Here is a 7043-nt window from a genome sequence, read left to right on the forward strand (position 1 = left end):
TGAATGCAGAAAGGTAGAGCACAATATCAAGGTCCACGAGGGGTGTTCTGCTCCCTTGCCCTACCCCCACATACATGCCAACACTACCTGCCTCTCAGCTTCTCTTGCAGGCAGCAGGCCTACTGATCCATCGTTTATCACTGTGAGGTGCTGCCTAGAAATCAGGCCCTATGGTTTATCGATGTTGCCACTACTTGGAGGGTCCCAGGAGCCAGGCACTAGTGGGTTTACTCTTGCAGTGGATGCTATGGGGTTCTACCCAGATTCTCCTTCAAGACCAAGGCATCATTCTCTTGGCTACCAGGAGCACTGTCTGCTGGTGGCTTGCAGTGGAATCTCTTGGCCTTTGGCCAAAGAGGGCTGCCTTGCTCAAGGCTATGATCCCTCCTTGGGGTATCTTGCATTCAATGACTGGCTACTGTGGGGGATACAAAGGCTGGACCCCCTTGCCTCAGTTGGGCCAGTTCTAGGGGCCATCCCAACCCCTGCATGGCTGGTTGAGGCCTCTGCTGTGACTGTAGCCCAGCTCAGCCTCTCCTGCAGCCCAATGCTGCTGCCCACATTCACTCACAGGTGTGGTTCCTATTGGACAACCCTCCAGTAGGCCCCCTGGACACAATCTCATCTCAGAGTCTGCTCTTGGAAAATCTGACATGCCACAATGCTCCCAAAGTCCCTTGGGAGGAGGATTTCCTAATGAACGGCCAGGGAGGAAAGACTTTCAGAATGTAAGAGAGAACAATGCATGACAACCACACCACTGATGTAAATTCAATCTCCAGTCTCCGTGACCAGCTTCCCCTCCTGCTCTCCTGGGTGGGTTGGGGGAAGAAGGTAGCTATAGATGTGGTTACAATAAGGTGTAGGCTAATGAATGGTTGAGCCATATTTTTTTTTTCTAGAATGTCGTCACAATCTGAAAATACCATTATCTGTTTAACCCTAAAGCTTTTAATCCATTCTTGGACAAATTTCTGTGTTTTGGGGGAAATCTAAAAATGAGCCTGTGGAGAGGCATGAGGACCGGTTTATGAATAGGGGTGGTTAGTCAATCACCCGTTGTATGTGCTTTGAATTAAATAATATAATTCTCTTGCGTTATGTCCAAAATTCCAACAAAGATCTGACATTTGAGTTCTGAAAAAGTCGTCTCTTATCCATATGCAAAAATGACAAGGTGATAGTTTAATACCTTATCAATGACTAGTTGTGGGCTAGCTTAGAGCAAGGGAATGCTTGGAGGGGAGTGGGGATGTGGGTGTGCGGGAGCAGGGGTTTTGTAGGATGAGGTGGAGGGAAAAAAGACAAACGACACCTACTTTTAATTTCTTAGCTGAATACTGTGATGGTATGAGTTCAAACAATGTTTCCCAAAATGCAGTGCCCATATCCCTGGTGAAACCAAAGGGGATAGTAAATGCTACACAGAAAAATTATTGTTTCCATCATTGTGAATTTGTTACAGCCACCTTCTATTATGGCAAATGTTTTTTGTCTTCTATTTATAGGTCATGATAAAAAGTTTTCTTTTAAAATAAATTTATTTAAATATAAAATAACTGTTTAAGTTAAATATATAGTAGTACAAGTGGCCTTTAGATATTGTAAAAAAAATCACAGTGGTGGTGTGTGAATGATGAAAGTGCCGATATAAAATCTATTGCCTCAAGAATTAGAGCAAAGAGATTGCTATGCAGCACATTGTGGAAACTTAGCAAATAGTACATAAAACGCCGAATAACACCATCTAGGATGCATGTCAAATTGTTAAAACTGCTAACATTTCTGTTGTTGTTTTTGATGTGTTCCTAATTAAGCTAGTTTTTCCCTCTGCTAAATATTGAGCAGAATTGTTTGAGGGTTTTGAGTGTCTAGCATGTTTGCATGGTTGATGAGATTTTGTTACTTATCACGTCCATGTCCATGTATTATTGCCCATTAATTACACACCCAACATGTATCAGGTATCATTAAAGCCCATTAATGAAACATAAAAAGCTAGAGAATTTAAAGGGAATTGGGGCAGCGGGGGGCAGGAAATCTTCTAGTTTGGAAGATTTCAGACTAAATATAGGAGCACTTTAAGAACCTTGAGATGACTAGTGGTTTCAAACTTTTTCAGTCACAGAACATTTTGTTCAAATTGTAATAGATCTTACTAGGAAGCCCCCGAGTGCCATGGAGAAAATGACAAAGAACTGCTTGGTTGGAGAAGTCGGGCGAGGGCGGGGGCGGGGGGGTGCTGAGAACAGGAGAGTCCCTCAGGTGATGCACAAATGAAGTGTCCCTTCCTCTTTCTGCCAGTGCCCGCATCCCACCCAGTTCCAGCCCACCCCTGAGGCTCTTGGGGTGTGGCACACTGTTTGAAAACCTAACCTGAAACAGTTTTCCTTCTTATTCCCTCTGCAACTGTCATTTTGTGTCTGCAGTGTGGTCAATGGGCTTTTATTTTATGGTATGACACAGTGACTGCATACTCTCTCTCAGAGCATGACAGATATGTCTTGCCCAAGGGCATATATATATGTATTTAGGGGAAAAACAAACAAATGACCTAGACTGTAAGCTCTGCCAGGGCCTCGAGTTTCTGGTTTGTTCATCGTTGAGTAGCCCCAGCACCTAGCAAGTCTCCTGGTCCACACTAAATCAACAAACGAAAGAATGAGTAGAAAAGTTAGACAACGATAAATTTTGAAAAATGGAATTAATGGGTCAAAGGGTGTGCACATTTTCAAATCTTTTAGTGAATGAGTTTCTTATGAAGACCAGCTGGGGCAGTGGGAAAGGCCATAGTAATCTAAATGTGGTGAGCCCTGCAGGGGATAGTGCCTGGGGTGAGGCAGTGGCGAATGACACAGAAAAGAAAATGCAAATTTGAGATGCTCAGAGAAGAAAGTAACAATACTAGTGATGGGTGGGTTTGGGAACCTGCGAGACTTGAGCCGAAAGCACTTTTGGTTTGGATCACAAAGATGCTGTGTGAAGGATTGGAAATACCATGGTAATCCTTCACAAAGCCAGTCAGAAGCTTAGCTCATGGCAGAAGCCAAGTGTTGGCTTAAAAGACATAACTCAGCAACCTGTGGAGCAGCTCTGGGTGCACCATGCCATGGAGGAGCAAGCGGGAATGGCTGCGTGTCCAACAGCTGCCCTGCTGAGTCTGCCGAATCTGAGCCTCAGTCACTGGGCTGGGACAAGTGTGCTCCTGTCATACATGTACAAAGTGTCCCCACCTCTCCTGGGGTTCCTCCCTTCTCCACCTCTCTGAGCCATCCTGCAAGGCATTGGGTGTTTTCCACCTCTTCCCTAAGCTTTTCCAGAAAGCCCAGCCCTTGGAGAGCCCCTCCAGCCCCTGAACACTCCTAGTCCTCATGGCCTGTGGTGTTTATTTGATGCCTATCCCTGCCTGGGTGGCTCGCTGGATATGCACAGGGTGTCTCCCTAACTGTATGACAGGACAGGGAGAGCAGGGTCTGCCGCAATTTCATACTTTCCACACTTCTCATGGGATGCTCCCTCAGGCCATCTGGCTGACTGAATGACACTGATAAACCAAGCAACTTCTGGGAATGTTCCCTTTCCAGTTCCCTCCTGATCCATATGCTTTTTTGGGATTATCCAGCCCATGAATGCCCACAGACTGGATCACAAGCAGGTTTCCTGAGACTGAAGAGGGGCTTGATTTCTTAGAGCCTCGCAGTGGAAAAGTACCAGGAGGTGTAGCGTCTTCTCCTTGCAGAACATTCCCACCCATAGGTGTCACCTGCTATATATGCTGAAGCAACTTGCTCCATAGAGAAATATGTTTAAAAGCTCTGCTGGCATAATTCCAGGTGGATTCAGCTAAGCTACTCTGAAGGAACATGCACACACACACATGCACACATGCAGTGAGATTATTCGTAGTGAAGGACTTAGTGACCCAGCTTTAAGGGCAGCTGTACGCACCCATCTTGGATAAACAAAGAAACCTGTAAATGAAATGATGAGATGTGATCTGTGACATTATCCTCACCTAAGAACTATAATTTGAAATTGTACTTCCATGCACCATTCCCCTGACCCCATTCTCCTGAAAGATGGGGCCAAGAGTCAGAGAGGACGGAGGGGAGCATCTTCATGGGTAGAATCTCAAGGAAATGGGCCACTTAGCTGGAGACTTGGAGGGGACTTGCCTCCTCCAGGCACCTGGCCCAGCTCCAAGAGCCCATTGCCAGAGCTAGGGGTGTGAAAATCTAGCTCACTTTCTGTCTCTCTTTCCTTTGCGTGTTCTGGTTCTTGTTTCTGGCCTCGAATAATGGGAGAGAAAGGCAGGAAAATGCTGTGTTTAGGAGCTCAGTTTTTGGAGATGGCAGTGAGGAGGGTGGGAGACAGGTTTAACTTCCTGTTACACCAGGCAGCGGGACCTTGAATAATTTGTTCAACATCTCTGAGCTTTGATTTCCTCATCTGAAAATGAGTTGATATTTACCTCACAAGATTCTTGTGAAAAATAAATGGAATAATAATTGTAAAGCTTTCAGCATAGTGTCAGGCACATAGGAAGGGTTCAATAGGTACATGTATTCAGCAACTACTTATTAAGCACCTACTATGTGCCAGGGATTGTTCTAGGCACTTGGGTCACATCAGCGAATGATGGCTAGTGTTACGGGACCCAGCCAGCTTGGATCCTGGTGGGGTGGGCTGCGTGTGAGGTTGGAGAGAAGCATGGCTGAGCTTGTGATAGGGTAACCTCTATATACTATTTCTACTGAACCCCAGAATGAGCAGTGGGAAGGGGAGAATGAGGGGGCCACTTGATTGCCCACACCCTCAGAGAGACCTGGGTCCCTTCCCCATTGATAGCTGGAATGCAAAACTCCCACAGATGAGTCTGGTGCACGGGCCCCTGTCCTTTTACAGGGTAGGGGGTACCCAGTGATGTGGTCGAGAGCCTCCCTCACCCCTGCCTCGAGCTCAGGTTAGCCCAAGCTGCCTCTCCCTGGAACCTGCTGTGGGCCTTCTCTTCTTTTTCTTGGTTTCAGCAGCACTGACAGAAGAAGGGGTTTAGTTAGGCATGGAACTATACTCAGGCTTCACTTGAAAGCAGTTTCCAGATCTCTTCCTAAATTCATTCCTTCCCTCCATTTACCTTGTTTGGTTTACCACGATGCTGGCCACTGCTCCCAGGGGTCAAGATTGGAGCACCTAAGAGACTCAAGGACAGAGGGGACTCTGTGGAAGTTAGGGTGGCACATTCATTTCCACGAACTGTTCCTTGGGACAACGGCAACAAAAAGGCATGGAGGAAGTAATTACAGCTGGAGCCACAGATCTTGCACATGGCAGCAGGAGTTGTTTTGCCTGTTGGAGATTAAGAGGTATAGTTTCCATGTCAATTACAGGTGGGAAACCAGCCAAACTCAGTGCTGTTCTCTCATCCTTTCTGTATTTTAGGACATCTGTGCAGCCTTACCATTCCTATGGACAGAAACGCAGGAATGTCACCTCCGAACACAAGAGAGCTCGTATTAGCCAAATTCTGGGGAAAAGGCATATTTGGGGTTTCCTGGCAGCCCCTATGCCAGGGCTTGGTTTTCAAGGTTGCCTGCAGTCTGGCCTCCTGCAGGCCCTGCAGCAATGTATATTTAGAGCAATCCACATGCACAGTACTGATGGCTGGTGCCCAGAGGAGCCTGTGGGTCTCTTATGGGTAGGAAGAGAGTTTGCTTCTTGAACCAATTGATTAGGAAGCATGGGCCAAGGTCCCCAAACAAGGGGATTTTATTAAGCACATCTCAGCATTAGGCACAGCTCTGGGGCACTTTAGGTACAGGCCTTAGGCAATGACAGCAGGGAAAAAACTCTACTTTCAGCCAGGTTACCCCAGTGTGCTACCAATGGGTATTTCAGAGTTCCTCAGCAGGGACTGCGTCCCAGGCCCTGGGACAGCTTGCAAACCCGCCTGTTTCTATCGAAAGGGCCTGGGCCCACCCCACTGCTGGCCTGTGGTTCTCTTCTGCTCTTTCACCCTAGTTCGTTCTCCTAGGACACCATCACTAGGAAGAGGGGTGGCCAACCAAGACAATCGGGTCGCCAGGGCCCCCACTCCCACTCTGGTTAATAATGATATCCCTTCCCCTCTGCTTCCCAGTACCAGAGATGTCTCCAAGAGCACCAGCAACCCCAGCGATCTGGATCTGAAGTGGATATGTGCAGAGGCGTCCTGGCCCACCCCACCCACCACCCCAGAGAAGATGCTGCTGCACTCAGAAGATGCCAGAGCTAGCCGCCACCCACACTGCAAGTCTGGAAGTTCCGCAAGGACCCAGCAAGGCAGCCTGCTCAGTGAAGGCTTTGTCTCCTGTGGCGGGTAGAGCAACATTAAGAACAGGAATGCTGGGCTGGACTACCCTTGAGATTTAATGACCAGAGCTGAGACCCCTAAGACCAGAATGACTATGGAGGGCTGTCGTCACCTTGCTTGACCCTCTAATGCCTCTCAGTTCGAGGAAGCCACTGAGGTGAAACTGAAGGCTGGTTTCCTTGGAAGCCAGCGGCCTGTCCACCTGCTCCACTTCCCTGCCTCTTGCAGCCTCCGCTCAAACACTGTTGTGGCTTGGCAGCACTACAAGACAGAGTGAAAACAGATACCTCTGCCCACATTCCTATCTCCTCTTATTTACGCAGATTAAATGCTGTCTTTCCTTGTTTTATGCTGCTAGGATTTTCATCACCCTGTTTTTTCTTTTTCTACATCAGCTACAAGAAGAAAAAAAAGGAGTTACTGAGCAACTAAGATGTCACAACTGTTTTCACAGTTTTATTAATGGGTTGTTACACTTATTTTACAGATAGAGAGTTACCATTAAAACATTGCTCCGTTGCCCATTCATCCATTCACACATCTGTCCATCTGTCCATCCACTCATTTGTCCACTCCCAAAATGGTCATCAATTGTCTACTGTGAGCCAAGCAAAGTGCTCCTTACTTTGGACTCTGAGTCCAGTGCTCTTTCTACTTCACCATAGACACATGCCCCTTGAATATGAGGGAGCTT

At 47.2% G+C, this 7043-nt stretch overlaps 1 long non-coding RNA gene across 1 annotated transcript in view; it reads left to right on the forward strand.

The window, feature by feature from the left end:
- LOC103882953 overlaps nt 1–6706 on the forward strand; it is a 65388-nt gene extending 58682 nt beyond the window's left edge. Inside the window, exon 5 of the long non-coding RNA XR_004183237.1 lies at nt 6137–6706. This is a non-coding gene — a long non-coding RNA (uncharacterized LOC103882953). The remainder of the gene's footprint in view (nt 1–6136) is intronic.
- The last annotated feature ends 337 nt before the right edge of the window (nt 6707–7043 follow it).

This window comes from Papio anubis, chromosome 4 (assembly GCF_008728515.1).
Source record: "Papio anubis isolate 15944 chromosome 4, Panubis1.0, whole genome shotgun sequence".
Lineage (NCBI taxonomy): Eukaryota > Metazoa > Chordata > Mammalia > Primates > Cercopithecidae > Papio > Papio anubis.